Source organism: Podarcis cretensis (assembly GCF_951804945.1).
Source record: "Podarcis cretensis genome assembly, chromosome: 9".
Classification (NCBI taxonomy): domain Eukaryota; kingdom Metazoa; phylum Chordata; class Lepidosauria; order Squamata; family Lacertidae; genus Podarcis; species Podarcis cretensis.
The window spans coordinates 24,179,492-24,198,803 of record NC_137178.1 but is presented as its reverse complement, the minus strand read 5'-3'; the positions used below and the strand labels follow the sequence as shown (position 1 = coordinate 24,198,803).

Genomic DNA, 19,312 nt, shown 5'->3' with positions numbered 1-19,312 from the left:
ATTGGACACCCATCCTTACCTTGCCACACCTCCCACAGCAGCTATTTTATGAAGGTCACCCATAGCTAGGTTTGGATGAGTCTTCCAATGTTTGTTTCTCTCAATTGGGGGGGGGGCAGTAAGTTTGTTGTTGTTGTTGTTGTTGTTTTAAAGAAGTCCTCGTGAAAATTCATCAGCATTTTAGTTCAAATTTATTCTAATATATCCATATTTGTATGCAATTTCCCCCAAGGTATACATTTTTGCATAGCAACTTTCCCTGATACAATGCATTTTTGAATGCTCTTTTCATTTTTACCCAAGCAAATGCATTTTTGCATATGGAGATCTGTGAATTTTGAAGTATGGATGTGTTCCGGTTTGTGTGTTGTTTTAGGAACTGTGAATTGCATAATTTTACCTTTAAATTTAAATTTTACCTTTAAATTATTTAAATACCTTCAAAGAAATAAGGCTGATCGCTGAAGAATTGATGCTTTTGAATTATGGTGCTGGAGGAGACTCTTGAGAGTCCCATGGACTGCAAGAAGATCAAACCTCTCCATTCTGAAGGAAATCAGCCCTGAGTGCTCACTGGAAGGACAGATCCTGAAGCTGAGGCTCCAATACTTTGGCCACCTCATGAGAAGAGAAGACTCCCTAGAAAAGACCCTGATGTTGGGAAAGATGGAGGGCACAAGGAGAAGGGGACGACAGAGGACGAGATGGTTGGACAGTGTTCTCGAAGCTACCAGCATGCGTTTGACCAAACTGCGGGAGGCAGTGGAAGACAGAAGTGCCTGTCGTGCTCTGGTCCATGGGCTCACGAAGAGTCGGACACGACTAAACAACTAAACAACAACGCCTTTAAATGTGAGCTCAGTCAAATTCTTCCCACATCCCTATGCACAGCACTGTCTCAAAATTCTAAATGTGCCCACTGGATCATAAAGGTTGGTAACCCCTGGTTCAGAGGATGCTCTCTGTTCGTAAGCAATAGGACTGTTCAATTACCAGGATCCCATTATTTGTTACCAACTTGTGCACCAACTCAAAAAACTTTCACCATCTGCAAATAATGAAAACATATATATATATATATGTTTGTGATCTGTCGGATCCATAATTATTGCTGCTCTCCTACCTTTCACTTAGGATAAAGCAAAGGCCCCCTTGCTGATTGCCATGAGAAGAGTTCACATTCTTCACGAATGGTTTGCCCATGAGTAATGCCATTGCCTTCAAAGCAAGAATGTTTGTGGGTAAGAGTGTGTGGGACCTTTGCTCATCAAGCTGTGCCTGCCTGTTCAAACTTCTTAAGCATCACTAGAAAAACAATGGTGTGTTGTGTTTAGAGGGATCATGTGATTTTCTCTTCACTTGGATATTAAGTGAAGAAGACAGGCACCTTAAAAAAAATCAAATAGCCTTATAGGAAGACTGGGAATGTCCACATCAACTGAAGTAATTCAAAACTCTAATCTGCTCCATCCAAGTGGATGTCTTCCAGCACTCCACTGGTTCCCAATTTTTGTCAAAGTGCTGCTTCAATTGTGGTGCCAGAACAAGCCATATCCCTACTGGTGATACATAGCCAAAGGCTATGCCTTCCCCAGAACTCTTCCATGCTGTTTATAATGTTTCTTCTCAACATGTTTTTCCTTGTTGCCTGTTGAGCATTGCACACTGAGCTCTGGTTACAGTGCTTAGATACATGGGTGCAATTTCTGCGTGCATTTCTGCATGCGTGCAAAATTTAGGATTCCACTAGATTTGATAAGGAACTAACTGAGACCACCTAGCTCTTATTCCTCCAGCAAATCCCCCCCTTCCATTCACGAAGCCTGTGTAGCTCTGCACCCTCAGAAAGAATGACTGAACCCAAAGAAATCTAGCCAAGACACAATTCACACAGTGTAGTGGTTGTCATAATTAGGTAACTGTGTGAATGCCTTTCAAAAGGAAACAGCTGCCATGGGAGGCCCCCTATCCAGATTGGTACCCTGTTGGTAGGTAAGAGGGCTTTAGCCCTTTATGCAGCTTACAACTTGGCTGAACTACATCCCTTTGAACTCTTTGGATGCAGCAATTATTTTGTTTTGTGTAGGGTTGGCTAGAAGTTCTTAAGCAAAGAGTCAAGCCAACTCTGCCGTATTTAGGAATGGTCCAAGAACTCTGAAGGGAAGCAAAACAGATACCTTCCCAATCACTTCCCCCCAAAACTGGCCTAAAATTTGTTGAAATATCTGTGCTTAATTATTTTTTTAAAAATAAATGGCTGCCTATACCTTTAGAAGGTTTACATCAGATCTTCTGAAATCCTGCCCAGAATAGATAATAGGCTCAACAAAGATGCTTGCAAGAGCATGAAAGAGCATTTATATACACGGGCTTTTCTCAGTAATGTTTGAATTTCAGACACCAGCAATAATCAACTGCCGTGTGCTCATTGTAGAATAATGATGATGATAATTACAACTAGTTCTGTGTTCATTCACTGCAGGCCAGGATTGATTAAGTATTTTGGGTTGGATCTAAAGATGTACTTTTCGCATGCAAAAATGTGTCTTCTGTCTGCAGAAGGGCTATTTTACACTTAGCACTGCAGCACTGCATAAGAAAAACATTTTCTACACATACTTACACAACCCTCTCTATCCTACGCCAAGCAAGCAAGTGGCATTATCAGAGTACAAAGAGAAATCCCAACCAAGCAAAAACACTCAGGGCGTGGAGCAGGGCCATTGAGAAGTATGGTTTGAGGAAAGTTTCAAGGGCCATACAAAAAGGCCAAGAGGGCCACCACCATTTTGCAGTGATCAGTTCCTGGGTGCCAGGTCTTTCCATAATCTCTACATTCAGTGAAGGGTCAGAATTTGAACAAAATCATAAATTCCTTAGTTTAGGAAGAGCTGGGAATAACATTGGCTGACTTCCTCACAGTGATGGTGAGACATTGAAGAAACAATGGTGCCAATGGCCAGCCATTAGCCCCTCGGTGGAAGTCATCAACCAGGCAGAAGGCTCTGTCAGGCACAGAAGGACGTTGTCAGAGTAACAGGGGGGCATGGTGTCACCTCAGGGAAAGAGAGTGTCCTTTTATGACAGATTTTGGGAGCAGGGATTTCTGGTGCAGGAAGTAGGCAGAATTCTATGCATGTTGGCTGGGTGAGGTTGCACCAAGAGACCGGAGGTCATGACTGGTTGTTGTTTTTGACCCAAGATTGCTGAAGCTATGAGAGGAACCATGTGAGAGACACTTGGGGTGTGATGTTCTGCACCCTCTCCATGTAAGGCTTCATGGAAGGTGTAAAATACACAGTATTTCTTAAAGACACCAGTCTCCACTGTGCCTTGATTTTCCAATGGAAACACAACTCTGGTTAGGTGCCAAGACCCCCAGAATCTCTTACTGCTACTTCTCAGCTGAGTTTGATGTGGCCTGTAATGATATGAATGAATGTGTAAACCCCAGGGAAAGATCTTGTGCAATCATTTGCAGAATAGTGCCCATGGGTAGTTTCCTTCTACTCATCATTCTTTGGCTCCAACCCTCCAAATCTGCCCACACAGATTTATGCTTATCCACTGAAATAGAGAGTAGTTTTCTATAGAAAACTATGAGGTTAGCAGTTCTCTCATGCCGTCCAAAAGGAAAAATATAAGACCTAAATTCTAATGAAGCATTAAGGGGGAGGACACAGATTTTTTGAATTCATGTAATATTGTGAGCCGAAACTGATTGTAGATTTCATAATTTGGAGAGTAATGCTACATGGTTAATATTACAAGAGAACCTGTCATATGTCCACATAATTTTAATTCCACCTTTTAAAAGTGTCAGTCCCACTGCAGGGCTTTTAAAAAACATTATGTATCCTAGAGCCTTCCTTTCACGTATTAAAAGCCGGAACCTGGAATGCATCCAAGTTAGATCAAAGCTATGAAATATTCCCAATAGATGGGGCTAGAGAGTACCAGGAAATATTCTAAACATACCATAGTGTGTTCTGAAGCAACGCAGGTATTCTGGCATGGAGACACGACACCCAACACTAATTATGACTACAAATTAGTAGATTTTTTTTAATGTGTGGCGAGATTTCTGTAGATAAGCTGGATAACCTTCTGTTTGAGGGATCCTGCAAAGCAGATTTCGGGGTGCATAGAGGGAGAGGGGAAAAGAAGTCCAGCTATATCAGAGGAACCGTGGTGGCACAGCACTGAACACAGCCCATAGTTGAGTTGGAAAATAGGGTAGCTAGTTGAAGAGAAGTTATGGAGGCAGAGATATGAAGAGTTGAAGAGTTGAAGAGCTGCAAAAGCAAGAAAGAACTGAAATCTTTAAGAGAGTTGGAACACTGTAAACTGTTAAAGAGCAAAGATGAACCAAGGAAAGAGCTGAGAGAAGGCCATAAAGGGACCCAGAAGATGAGCTGACAGGTGCAAATTGATAAGTTCAGGCTTAGATAGGGGGAATCATAGGGTAGGTATATCTGGATGCATTTAGCTCTGTACATTTTTTTTATTTGCCCATGTGGGTAGCTACTCAAGCAGTGAAATTGGGGTTTATTCCTAAAATTATTTTCTCACCAACTATTTAACTTCTTGCCGTACTAAAACCTTATGTAAAAACATACTTTGTTTGGAGGTGGGGGAGAGAATTTGTCGGAAGTCTTTTTATTCCAGTGTAAGGACTGGTTCGGGTAGTTAAAGTTCAAATGGGGTTAGTAGAGGTAGCCAAAGAAACTTAAAATTTATTTCCCTTCAATAAGCACTAATGATGAAGCTTTGGTAATTTTCTGCTTTGCTCAATCAATTGGTTAGTTAAAAGGAAGCTGATAACCCTTATTTTGGCTTTACATACCATAAATCACTCAGGGTAAGTGCTTTGCATGTGACCATAAGCATTGAAATGCATTAAATGGCCAAGAATATTAGCCCCTTCATTCCCAAGAGACAGCTCCTCCCCTGTAAACAGTGGATTCCTGCCTTCATAAAGTTAAAGTGCTGAAAGCAGATAATGATGCAGTCTTGATAGCTGGCCAATAACTATGAAATGAAGTTATATTTATCTTAACATCTATGCATTTATCACATGCAACAGTACTTTTTGAAAAGTTGTTTTCAATGCATGGAATATGTTCCACTGGATCAGGACACTTCTATGATATTTTGTGATTTTGGATATATTAGTTGAGTTTAAATTCACTCAACAGACATATTCAATAGACTCATCTGCCCACCCACTCTCAGAGGCATAACCTTTAGATACGAAGGTTGAGGATGTAATCTGATTAATGGTAACTCTGAAGATGAGTGCACACACTGATTCTTCTTCTTCTTCTTTTAAAAAAAAGCAGAATAGGGACTTGATGGGGACTGTGGATTTACCAAGAAAATATAAGAAAATAAGAATTGGTCCTGGTATCTCCGACCCTATTTCAAGAAAACTCAATATGGAAAAGCACTGCCTGTATCTATTTCAAAAAATGATATTGTACAGCTGGAAAAGGTTGACTGGTGTGAGATTCACACTGCTGATATGGCATTTGCTGCCACAAGATGAAGTCATGGTCACCAACTTGATTAGCTTTCAAAGGGGATCAGTTAAATTCACAGAAGGTAAGGTTATCAATGGCTACTAGCTATGACCGTTGCATTGTTCTTGGCACCTTTCTGTCCAGAGAGACAATGGAGTCAAATTGCTGTGTTAGTGAAGTGATTTCTCCAGGGTGCATGCCTAGGCAATGTGTATGGAGATCCTGGGCTGACAAGACAACAAAAGACCCCTCTTGGCCTCGCTAATGTGGTCCAAAGGAAATCAGTGCAATATGATTGACACCAGCTTGGCTGCAGGGATTACCATCTAACAATCTTAGGGACTCCACTCTGGTTTTGTGTAGGGTTTACTTCTTAGTTTGTTCTTCTCCTGAAGATATCCCACAAGGCAGCAGAATTTTAGGACCACAGTTTTCCTTCTCCAAGAACCTGCCAACCTTCCCAGGTTGACAAGCCCCATCTTGTCTGCTCAATGTGCCAGAGTCTGTCTTCACATACAGGGGAAGTCCCTAACTCACTGAGGGTCTGAGACCCATCAGATGCCCTCACCTGGTTTAGCAGACCAGTTGAAACCCTTTCCCAGGGTGTGTCTGCTGTCACATCCTGATGGCTTCTTGAAGCCACAGGTGAGAGTTGAGTGCAGGGTGGGGACCAGAGGTGGACAAACTACCCCAGAAGGAGCACAACATGTTCCCCTAGAGACTTACTGTCAGGGACTGGCTGGACGACGAGGAGTGGTGGGAAGCACTATCCAGGGAACCCACAAACCCCAGAGGAGGAAGGCTCAGAGCCAGGGAACTGGTTCTGACTAAGGAGAGGTTGAGCAGATTGGGATGGAGCAGATTGGGAGGAGTGGCTGGATGCTGAAAGGGCAACAGGGTTTAGTGAGGAGGGAGAGCCAGTGACAGGGAGTCGTTCAGGCCCTGAGGCTGAAGCAGAGGGGGGGGGGTCAGGTCAAGAGGCTGCTGAAGAATCCTGGAAGTCTCCCTCTCCTGCTGCTCGCCCTGGTCTCCAAGAACGTGCAGGATAATGATGAGAGGAGGAGGAGGAGGAGGAGGAGGAGGAGGAGGAGGAGAAGAAGAAGAAGAAGAAGAAGAAGAAGAAGAAGAAGAAGAAGAAGAAGAAGTAGTTTGGATTTGACATCCCGCTTTATCACTACCCTAAGGAGTCTCAAAGCGGCTAACATTCTCCTTTCCCTTCCTCCCCCACAACAAACACTCTGTGAGGTGAGTGGGGCTGAGAGACTTCAAAGAAGTGTGACTAGCCCAAGGTCACCCAGCAGCTGCATGTGGAGGAGCAGAGACACAAACCCGGTTCCCCAGATTACGAGACTACTGCTCTTAACCACTACACCACACTGGCCAGAGACCAGAGGTGTGCAGACGTAGTTTGAGACTGCTTGGGAAACATCCAGGAGCCTGAGAAAGGATGGAAGGCTGGGACCTTCAGTCCTGGCAACAGCTCTATAGGGTCAAGACCGACTGGGAAGTGTTGCTGATTTGTATGCCATTTCCTTGAATAAAGAGTTAACTTCACTGACAACTGCCTCTGCCTCTTTGTGCCGACCTGCACCTGATAGCTACTACCCCTTCCCTAACACCCTATACATCCAGAGAGCTGCATAGTGCCTCCAATATCATAGGAGGCATGTCTCAAAACACCAGCTTCCAGGGAACAACAGTGAAAGAGAGCTAGCACACTAATGTCCTGCCAGTGGAATTCCCATGGGCACCTTGATTGGTCACTGTGGGGATATATTTGTAGTCCAATGCAACGGGATTCTCTTCTTTCGTCCCAAATGATGTTTTCTGAACTGTAGCTATGCTTGAAACTAGGAAAACAGCAGCTATGGTAATGGATTATTCATCTGAGTAGACATTTTGTCCACTCAAACCACAGCAGAAGCTTGTCTTCTCTGCATATTTTGCCTTCATACATTATTACAGTATGCTGAGTAAAATAATGGAACGAAACAGAAAGGCATTCCCAGCTGGCCAGAACAGCAGAAAAGAGAAACTGGATAACGTCTGTGAAAATTACTGTGGTGAAATTAGATGTGTACGTTAATAGAATATTATAGGAGAAATAAAGAACTCCGACTATTAACTAGCCAATCACCCACCAGAATCGCATGCAAAAATATATTATATGTAGCATGCCAAAAAAGGGGGGCTTTCTAGAACAATTTGTGACACCACATAAGTTTATTTGGGCAATGTAGAGATCTCTCAGAGGGCTACATGCATCCTGCAAAGTTTGAGGTGGGGGGGTTGCTCAAGGGTAATGAAAGAAAAAAACCCAGAAAATTGTTCCTGACATATATAGCGCACTAAATAATAAAGGCCTTAAAATTTTATGACACTCCCAGGATAAAGGGAAGTCTGTTTTGATAGCAGATTTAATTCTCTGCAGTTATAAAACACCAAGATTTACACAAAATTAGGGAGTGTAGTGAACCGGTGATGTACGCCAGAAATGTCACATCCTAGTGCACCATTAATTAATATATTATGGAACTGTCCCGAGACTCAAGTATTGTGGGCAGAGAAGTATTAATGGTAATAAAAGATCGCCTCAGATGGGATACCTCTGCGACTTCAGAAAGGATGCATTCTAAGCTTCAGAATGAGACTACCACATGCAAACAATAAAAATGAAAAATAAGATGTCACTTTGAATTTGCCTGGCTAGGCAAGTGCGTGCGTTGCTGATATTGGGGTGGTAGGGCTGGGTGGGGGGGAGGCGTATTTCCTATTACACTTGTTGCAGAAGGATCAGGGAAGTGACAGAAAGAGCCTTGAAAATATATACTGTTCTTGGACTCTGCTACAAGGTTGTAAAGTTGTTTCGGATATGAAATCAAAGATGGCATTTGCCTCAGGCTTTCATGGGTCAGACAGCCTGTTCCTGACAAACTTTTCTTGGAGTTCAGGAAGTCTTCTCTTGGTCAGTCTGCCTCTGACGGAAAAGTAGTAACTTTCCAGATTTGAACTGTTCTGGCATTTGCATTGGGGCGATCTGCATGCCTCTCTACAGCGGGAGCAAATGAGAAGCATCTGCTAGTACCGCTTAGTCAAAAAAATCGCTTTACTGAATGTGTCAAACAACAGCAGCATAAGACCTTCAGGAAATCACTCTATCGAGAAAGAAATGTGTCCATAATGCTAAGGGAAAGAGAAGGCCTCTTTGCAGGTGAAACTTCAAGCAAAGACAGCACCACTAACTTTCATTAAATGTATACTAAAGCAATAAGCCTCCATGTGAATTTTCGTTCCCATTGCATAACCTTGCAATACGAAGTGGGATTCAGGAGCAAACCATGTGGAAAAATTCAGTGCAGAGTTCAGAAGACAGCTCCATAAAGTTGGCCAGCTCTTAAGGAGAGGAAAGATGGAGAGAAACACCCAATGGCAGCAGCAAACTGACCTTTCACTGCCCTTCTTTGTCCAAAGAGCAAGGATCTGCAGCACTCAGAGATTTGTACAGCTCAGAAGCAGCATGTAAACATTTTCCTGGAGCACACCTAAAATATCCGTCGCCTTTCCTTGCACCACTTGAGCCCTTTAAGCTGTTCAACTTTTCACCTGTGCACCTGTTAACACATTTTAAGGAAGTGCTAATGTTACCCAGAATGTATCAAACTAGCAAATACATCACCTAAGTGCATCCTGGCAAGAATAAATTAAGTGAGTTCAGAACAAAATGAGCTGTTGCAGTTCAAGATACTGGAAACTAACCAAATAATTAATAGTTCACTGAAAGATTATCCTCATCTGATATTTCTACACTTGTGAGGAATCCATCCCAGCTGCAAGCGGATGCAGGCATCACATCTGTCAATCCGCAATGCTGGCTAACTTTAAACATACAGGCGCCCTGTGCTTGTTTTCTGACATCTTCAGAACAAGCAGACAATGTTTCAAAAGCAATAGGGTGCTTGTTCCCATTTATTTAAGCTGATTATTTAAACGGTAAAAAACCTAAAAACAGCATTTACACTGATTTCATAAGTTATGTACGCTTATGACCTCATTTTCTTCCCCAAGCAAAACATGGTTTTGCTGAATCTGTTGATAGTAATAAACTGATCACACAATGGTGTTGACAGAGACAACATAAATAATCACAAATATGTGACATTTCAGTTAACCCCTGCCCCCAATTTCAAAATCTAAACTTTGGATGAGGAATTTTGAATTCAAATTTACAATTTGAATGTGAAATGTGTACCTGAAAAATATGAGTCATTTCAGTTAAGGTTGAAGAATTAAAATGTTTGAAATGCCTATAGTTGACATCTCTTGTGGCAAATTTCCAAATATGTGTGTTTCAAATAAGAAAGTTCATAGGTTGTCTAATACAATTTATTACTGTATGCTGTTTGCCTGATGAAGTCTGTTAAAAATTGCTTCACAGCATGCAGATTTTGCTGAATACCACAGCCGAGATGGGAACCTATGACCCTCTAGATCAGTGGTGCTCAACCTGTGGGTCCCCAGATGTTGTTGGACTACAACTCCCATCATCCCTGAGCTCTGGCCTTGCTAACTAGGGGTGATGGGAGTTGTAGTTCAACAACATCTGGGGACCCACAGGTTGAGAAAGGCTGCTCTAGATATTGCTGGCCCTCCACCCCTGACCATTGGCTGTATAGGACTGATGGAGCCCAACAACTTCTGCAAGCTCTGGTACACTGAGCAGCCAAGACCAGCAGCCGGTCCAACAGTCAAGAAGGAAGTTTCTGTATGTCATGTAGAGGGAAGTGACGGGCAGATGGGGCTCACCAAGCTGGGAAGGTAACCCATCTAGAAAAACACTGATCCTAAACTTCTACTGCTTTCTGGGATATCCTCAAGAGAAGAAAAAGGAGTAAATCCTACACAAATCTGGAGTGGAATCCCTAAGATTGTTGGATGGTGCCTTGTATGCCTCCTTACGGCAATTCCTGCAGCCAAGCTGATGTCAATCATATTGCTCTGCTTTTCTTTGGACCACATCAGTGAGGCCGAGAGGAGGGTCTTTTCCTCTGGGCAGCCCAGGACCACCATACACACCAGCCAGGCTTGCACCCCAGGGAGGTCACTTTGGTGATGCTAATGCAGCACTTTGACCTCATCCCGAGAGGTGCGCTCCATTTTCTCTCAAGACAAATGGATACCAATAAATTCAACTAAGTTTTACTCAGCGCAGACCCTTTGAAATGAATGGACCTAAATTGGTCATGTCCGTTAATTTCAATGTGTCTACTGATATTGGATACAACCCCTAGCCTGTAGGATTAAGGAGTTCTTAAATATGGTTTTCCTCCGATAACGTGTGCTGTATGCGGGGTAGAAGTGTAGAAAATCCTTAATGTCAGCAGATATATTTAGGCATTCATGGAACCACAATCCTGGAATGAGGAGCTTTGGTTTGTTATTGTTGGATGTCATCCTTCGCATGATATAGCTCACATTTTATGGTGCACAAATGCTATGAGTGCTTCATATAATACGAACTGGAATTCTGAAAGTATTTTTCTTATTATAGAAATCACATGCATCAGAAGCATTCCTGAAACCATTTTGTCCAGAGTAGACCTCTGAAGCTGGTGTGCTTACTCCAGGGTCAATGTTTTCAGACTTCTTGTATGAAATAATTTCATAAGTTCATTACATAAATACCAGCTTCTCATGTCCAGTCCCCGGCCTAGTTCAGCTGGAGCTCCTGAATTAGAATTAATCTCATTCATCCTGATTTAAAGCTGCAGACACCATCTAATGCACACACAGAGCACATAGACTTTACATGGGGCCCTCCTCTGTTTGAAGGACCGCCTGGTCCAAGTCCAGCTTAGAGAAAGAAACAGTAAGAAGGAGGAGAAGGGGCCTTGAAGTTACTCATCAGCTGTCATTACCTCAACAACAGACTGAGCAGGCACACTGGTCGCCTGAAAACAGTATTCCTTACTATGATGGGATGCAGAGGCGCATAGTTGCCCCCTAGTTTGAGGGGGCCCAGCATGCATTGTGTGTGTGTGATGTTGGATTATTATTGTTATTATTATTATTATTGTTATTGTTGTTGTTATATCTTGTAGATAGTGATGCATGTTAAAACACTGTGCCATTTATCATATTAATGTTCAAGAACAATTTATCAGAACTGGCTTTGTTGTATTTTGGTACGCAGCAACAAATGCCCAGGCTATCACACTCTTCTGCCCCAAAACCCAGTGATCCTAAACCAAGATATCCCAACTCTTTTAGCAATGGGTCCTTGGCGTATTGAGAACAACTAGAGGAAGGAAATCCTATAGACTAATATTTCAGCTAATGCCTTCTTTGTGAGGCATTCCGCCAAAATATTAATCTGAAGCATTTCCTTCCTGCCGTTTTATTCAGACTTACCCTTGAGTGTTTGCAGTGATGGATATAGCTTTTAATGGACTCACTCTGACTATGGACAGTCTCAAAGGTAGGCAACGAAAAATCACAATGCGATCAGTCTGTACCTGGAACATCTGTACCATGAATGCTCGTAGATTTCCATCATTGATATCAGCCAACTGCTTATATTCCAGAACCAAATCCACAAAGCAGTCACCCACCGATAAATCCTTCTTTTCCATTATTTTAAAAGACTTTAGCAGCAGCTGGGATGACAGAATTTCCACTCTTTGGGGATTCTTATAGAGATTGCACAATATTTTACCAGATTCAGGACATCTTTCATTGTTTTCGAGTGTTTATTTTGGGAATAGCCTCAGCAAGTGTGCTTTAAACTTCATTTACACTCATGAGATACTATTAAGGTTCTTTATTTTAAAAAATAAAAAAATTATCTAATACATTTGAATCTCAATTCTTTCTAAAGCGTTACCTGTTTAACTTCAATTAGCATTGCCATACAGAGTATGATGCTGGAACCGTATTAGATTTACTCCACTGGGATCTTTCAACTAGGGATGTATGGATCAGTCTATTTCACATATGCCCACTCACAAATTAAGACCACTTCATCCATCCTCATCCTCATAATCCTGTTTCCAGATTAATCTGAGATTTTAAAAATTGATTGAAATGTATTTATTTTATCACATATTGCATAGTTGAACAAGTATTTCATCTTAATATACATGTATTTTATTTTAATATACACATTTCCAATCACATTTGATCCTAAAAATACACATCAACACATTTTAGGACATTTTTTGAACTGAAAACTATACCACAAGATTCAGAGTAGCACGAAATATGTGTAATTATATTCTGATTCAATGATTTCTGTGGGAGTCCTCCAACTGCACAGCAACAGAAGTGAGAATGAAACCATTATACCTTCTCTCAAAGCTCATGTTTCTTTAAGGAAGCATTCCTATATGCATAGTTATTTTATTTATTTCATAAAATTTATACGCCGCTTGGCCGTATAAAGGGGAGAAAACCCTCAAAGCGGTTTACAAAAAGATAAAACCAAAAAAGAGAGAAAAATTCACAGCAGCACAAAACATACAACATACATTGACTATTTAAGCATCAGGTTGTCTTGTTTAAACAAGAATGTTTTTCTCAGGTGCCCCCCCCAAAAAAAAGTACAGTGAAGGCACCTGCTTGATCTCAATAGGCAGAGAGTTTCCAAGTGCTGGTGCTGCCATACTATGCGATTAAGTTCTTACAAATGTGGAACAGGTATTATGTGGCCCCTTTAGCAGGGCCAGTTCTGCTGATCTAAAACTAATAGCTGAGCAGGGCTCTACAAGCAAAGCGGAGGAGGGGGAGAAGGACTGCTAACTGTTCAGAACTACATAAGAAGAGCCTGTTGGATCAGGGCTGTCAGGTTTGCAGGTGGTTGCCAGGACTCTGACCTGTCTTTTACAGGTTTTATTTAGTGCAAACTATGTACAGTGCAGAAACCCAAAGTTCATGTCTGTCTCAGTCACTTGCAGATTCCGGGAGTGCCCCCTTCCGGTTTCCCCCCCAACATAAGAACTTGGCCACCCCAAATCTCCGCCTCCCCTCCTTCCGTTTCACCCCTCTGCAAAAACTGGGCCACGGAAGCGGCATGTCAGTTTCCTGACCAGCCTGGCTAAGTGAGGCACTTGGGATCACAGTAGCATCTGTGAGCATTTCCCTCGCCTCGCCCCTCCTTTCCTCCTCTGCTTCACTGGAGGCGTGGCTCTCTCCACTGCCTGACGAAGAGCTACTTCTCAGCAACGTTGGAGGCTCCCTGTATTCTTGTGCCCCCCCCCCTTTCGATGGCAGTCCCCTGACAAGGCACATAGCCCACACAGTCCAGCATTCTGGTCTCACAGTGGCCAAAAATGTCTATAGAAAGTTCATAAGAAACAGCATCTCCCCTCCTGTGGTTTCCAGCAACTGGGGTAAATTCTTCTGTTTTCAAGTTATGATAACTAATCTCCGAATTTCCTGATTTTTTAAAAATTGCATCTGCACCCCAGCTTACCAAAAAAACCCCAACCCTAACTTTATTGCTTTAGAAGAGTATTTGAGGATTATATAACCAGCCCTGTTCACTCAGAGAATGAAATGTACTTAGGAGATGGTCCAAATTCATTCAAGATATTAGATCCTCCCACAGGCTTGGTGGCCTTTGAATAAACTCCAGGCTGACACAACATATGGGGTGAAGAACAGATCCCTTGCTATTCCAGGGCCGGGGAAAAAACTGGGAGGGATGCCTCATTTTGAAAGGTGTGGGCCTGTCCTCCTGCTCTGTGTAAAAGGAAAATTGTGTCACCCAGAAAGACAGCTCACTACTGCAGAGAGCTCCAAAGGAACTTTCCCTCATTGCATGCATCAACAACAAATAACAAATGCATGGAAATGAAAAATGTGTGAGCCAATTCCAGTTATTACTCTATGCAGAATGCCATTTCCCTCCCCCCCCCCTATATTTGGAGTCTCTCACATGACTCTGAAGTCATTGTTGTCACCAGATGTGTGGTTTTCTTCCTCCTTCAGAGATGACTTCATGATCAAACTGGGACTTTATTGCATTTTTGATCCTCCTAAAATCCATGGCTGTGCAAATTAATGTTTTGGGTGCTGGAGATAGTGTGCTTCAGAATGCTAGTTGCAAGAAAGTGCAGGGACATGGAGAATGCTCTTCTGGGCTTGTGGACTTCTAGGCATCTGGCTGGCCACTGTGAGAACAGAATACTGGTCTAGGAGGGCTATCAAACATTATAACTGCAACCATGTTGTGTTTTTTTCCAGCCATGGGAGGTATCGACTCCTCAAACACAAACTGATGCTAGGAGGTCATACTGAATTATATGTTATTGTTATGCTTCTAAAAACGAAACAAAAACCCACCCAAACAATGTGAATCTTGACCCATGACAGTTGGGTGGATGTCTCTGGGGTTGCGCCGCTCATCTCGCTTTACTGGCCGAGGGAGCTGGCGTTTGTCTGCAGACAGCTTCCGGGTCATGTGGCCAGCATAACTAAGCCGCTTCTGGCAAAACCAGAGCAGCGCATGGAAACGCCGTTTACCTTCCCGCTGGAGCGGTACCTATTTATCTACTTGCACTTTGACGTCCTTTTGAACTGCTTGGTTGGCAGGAGCAGGGACTGAGCAACGGGAGCTCACCCCGTCACGGGGATTCAAACCACCGACCTTTTGATTGGCAAGCCCTAGGCTCTGTGGTTTAGACCACAGCGCTACCCGCATCCCATGTGAATCTTGATAAAATGTAATAAGGTTGAATCTACTCTGGAGGGGCACTTCTGCCTGCACATTTCATTCACTTACATGAAAAGCAAGGGGAAGACATCACTGTTTTTAGTTCCAGCATTAGAGTCAATGTGGGTGAAACAGAACTTCAGATTTAACAAATAAGACTTGAACCGAAATAACAAATAACATTGGAATGGCACAGAGAGGACATGGGACAGTTCAGAATGCTTCCAAACTTAGGGCTGCCATATGTCAAGTAAAAATCTGGACATTTTGCTGATTTCCCAAAATTCCCCCCAGATGCTAATTCTGTCATTGGAAAATCTGGACATATGACAACCCTATCAAACTATACTGTAGCTTTGATTAGTAAAGATATGCAAATGACAATTTATTAAGTTGCCTTGTTTCTACTCACCATAATTAAGATTAACCACAGTTAAGGGTTCAGATGACACATTAAACTTCAGTTAATATATATCAGAATGGAAAGCTTTCAATCCCTTTCTCACAGCTATGCCAGCCCAGGACTCACTATGACTTATTCTTCTTGAACTAAGCCATGGTTTAGCATTCTGTCTGGATGCAGCAAAAGTTTTCCTGCATGCAAATAGCACCTTATTCATTCCAGTGAAGTCAAATCTATGCAAGCATTCCTTTGAATATCCAGATGGGCAAGATACTTTCTCCATTTATCTGAATGATTTAGCTGTGAACGAAAGCTCTGGACTGTGGATCAGGGATGGGGATCAGGTATAGATTTTCAGTTGCCATCCGGATGAGGAGTGAGTTAGAAGAACAAGTAACTTTTGCATATGGATGGGAATTGGAGCTGCGATCTTCTCCCCCTTTCTCTCCACACTTTGCACCTCTTGACGGAAAAGAAACTAACACAAACAGAAAGCCTCTTGACTCCAAGGTATAAATGAAGAGCATCAGGCCAGGATCCAAACAGCCCCATAGCCATGCACAAATGCTTCCACATGTGTACAAAAGCTTCCCTGGAGGCTGTTGTCCAACCGCAGCTCTTTGCACCGTGTTGGACGCTGTTCTTGAAAATCCCTTGTGTTTCAAGACAAGCTTTTCAGGTTTGGGAGCATTGTGGTTAGGGGGGCTCAGCATCCCTATTGCATATATGGGACTCCCCACACAGTCCTTTGAATCCAGGCCCACAACTATTTTCACCATCTGGCCAGGACTTCAAGAACATTTGCTCCACTCCACTGAAGTCGATGGCAAAACTCCTGCCAACTTTAATGGAAGTAACACCAAGCCTGAAATTTAAGTTTCAAGGAATGCTGAACTGTGAAACAATCTACTTTGTTTTTCCTTTTACCCTTACGAAACAATTTGATTCCTCATAAATCATCCATATGCATGTCACTTTCCAGCAGAAAGGGTATTCAAACAGCAGAAATGTTTATAGATAGAGGCAAAGGCAAACAAATGTTATTAATTTCATCTAACTCTAGAGAAATTAATTTTAACACTTGCCAGAAGGTGGTTTGCTATGCAATAGGATCTCACCCAAACATGTTTCCTTGCTCCTCTTCTCCAAAAAGACTTCCAAAGGCAATGGCACCATGTGAAAAACAACAACGGAAACTCTCCGTCAAAATTTATTAGAGGTATTGCTAACTGTGCAACCCACAAAATAAACCAAGCCTGGGACATATGCTAAAAAGGAGGCCCATGGATATATTTGTATGGGGTGGGGGAGTATTCTGGGCAAAGGGAACCTTGTAAAAAGATTAATAAACATGGGCACTCATTACCTAAGTGATACAACTTGCACTTCTCACAAAGCCAAGCTGCACAGTGGTAACACGGAACAGTAACTTAAGGAACACTCACATTTAAGTAATTCACTGAACCTTGGCTCTCTTCTCAGGAGCTATATTTTTTCCACCAATGGCTACTACTGACGATGGCTATATTTGTATCACGAAGCCTCTATAAAGGGACATCAAAGAATTGCAATGGAAATGGAAATTGGTGCAGAAATTGCCAATGTTTGTTTATTCATCCCATGTCCAGAACAGAAATCAATCGATGGCTATAATCAGCATTCAGTGTTGTTGTTGCTTGCAGTCCACAAACAATATGTGATTGATTTGCATGGTTTCCCCTATTTGCATTGTTTCCTTTACAATGAAATGCAAACAGGGTAGACAACATAATTTATGTAATTTCAATACAGCAGACAAATAATATGGTTTTGAACAGAAGGCAAACTTCAGAGCAACAGAAACAGTGCTGCATGTGAGGAATACAGGTACAAATGGGAAATGATGCCTTTTTACATCCCTATCTCTATGCCACTAAACACACATTTTATTTTATTTTTGGCTGGAGAATGGCATCACAAAAATCAGAGAAGTATCTGTGTTGAAGTATAGCTGCATTTTGGCTTGCATATTGTTTCAAGAAGCATGAATGAAAATGCAAACAAAGCCTCAATTCTCCCCCCAAACCTGCTGATGGGATTGTGCTTCCAGGCTAGAGACCAGAGCTACCAAGTGGATTTGAACCTGGCAACCCTCAAGTGCCTATGGAAGATAGGTTAGTGACCAAATCCCCTTGGCTAAGTGTGTTCCCTCCCATTAAGATGACAAAGAAATATTCCAGACAACATTGAGAGTACTGGGACGAAGCCTGTGGCTTTTCGGAAAGAGCTCCCTCAGATCTCTGAAATCCCATTGCATTTGTCTCCATCTCTGTTACATTTGCTGCTTTTCAAATCGCCTGAGTTATGTTCACAAAGGCCAAGATAAATACAGCATCACGATACAGCAGGCAACCGCTGCCCCTCCAAACAGCATTTATCAACTATCTCTCATTGTTTGCTGACAGATGGATTTGTGTGCGGAATCGTAGCTGAATCAATGAAAAGCAAGTCCAATTGAATCCATTTGCGCACATGAAGCCTATTCCCACTTGATACCATCAAAAGCCGTCTTGGTGGCTAGTGATGCTGCAGCTGTGCAGAGAGGGCTGCTTTTTTGGAAAGGTGTATCATATAACCACATTTCTTGGCATGGCTTGAATATTGAACGCTTGGAGGAAACCAGTCTTGCCTGGATTTGACACTTCCTGTGTAATAGCTTCCAAACAATACATCTATATGTATAACTCTCTCCTGCTCCCTTTGCATCATTACTGATGTCTGAAGAAAGCTGATAGATGCTTCAGTATGTTAGACTTTATCCAGATGGGTACTTTGGGGAGGGAGCATCACAACTGAATTTTCAGAGAAAGATCATTCAGGGTGAGTTGCACCATTCTCAGAATCAACAGACAATACAATGCAAGTCAAATTGGAATTATTTGCAAACCGGGGACCCATGTAGTTGTCTACTGTGCTCTTGCACCTCCTTTTCTTTCTCTCCTTTTGCTGCTATAGCTAGCAAAAAGTTAAAAGAAAATGGCAGGTCTCTGTCCCAAGGAGCTTACAATCAATGTGAGGGTGCTTCTTTTTGGGGGGGGGATTTTAAGAGGTGTTAAAACAACTTAATAAGCATAGGCAAATCTTTCAAGGGGGTCTGGCTCAGGCAGGTTATCTACAGAAGTGCTGTGGAATGTGACAATGACATCTTTAGGTTCACCATTCCGGCTCCCACAGAGCCAGCTATGTTAACAGATCCCCACGGGTCAATTTTATATTTTCTCTCTATATAATAAAAATGTAAGAATGTCATCACACAGCCACCATTGAAGTATTTGTAGTGCCATATCACAATCCTTGATTTTCATTGTGTGGGAGGGGAGCAAATGTGAAAACAGCAGTAGCCATGGCATAGGAGCAAGATGGGAAAAGCACTAAGAGGGGGAAAGCAGTGGTTTAAAACAATGGTGGAAATTTGAATAAATCAGGGATAAAGGGAACTGAGAGGGAGATGGTGGTTTTAACCAACAGCAGAGCTTTGAGTAAACTACTATGGAATATTTGAGGGCTCAACATCCATTATTGCTCTCACATAAGGCAGCTGAGCAATGGAAGAGGGAGACGTTTGAGTATAGTGAGAAGGGAGGAACACTGAAAGGAAAATGAGTGACTGTTTTAAACAATGGCAGAAGTTTGAGTAAA

General features: G+C 42.3%; 2 long non-coding RNA genes across 3 annotated transcripts in view; one reads left to right on the top strand and one right to left on the bottom strand.

Annotated features, from left to right (window-relative positions):
* LOC307223951 overlaps positions 1-3,289 on the top strand; it is a 43,977-nt gene extending 40,688 nt beyond the window's left edge. For both annotated transcript variants that reach the window (XR_013842345.1, XR_013842346.1), the window contains exons 2-3: positions 1,135-1,241; positions 3,203-3,289. This is a non-coding gene — a long non-coding RNA (uncharacterized lncRNA). The remainder of the gene's footprint in view (positions 1-1,134; positions 1,242-3,202) is intronic.
* The window catches only part of LOC307223947, a 30,515-nt gene that overhangs the window by 1,045 nt on the left and 10,158 nt on the right, over positions 1-19,312 (bottom strand). Inside the window, exon 2 of the long non-coding RNA XR_013842342.1 lies at positions 16,720-16,788. This is a non-coding gene — a long non-coding RNA (uncharacterized lncRNA). The remainder of the gene's footprint in view (positions 1-16,719; positions 16,789-19,312) is intronic.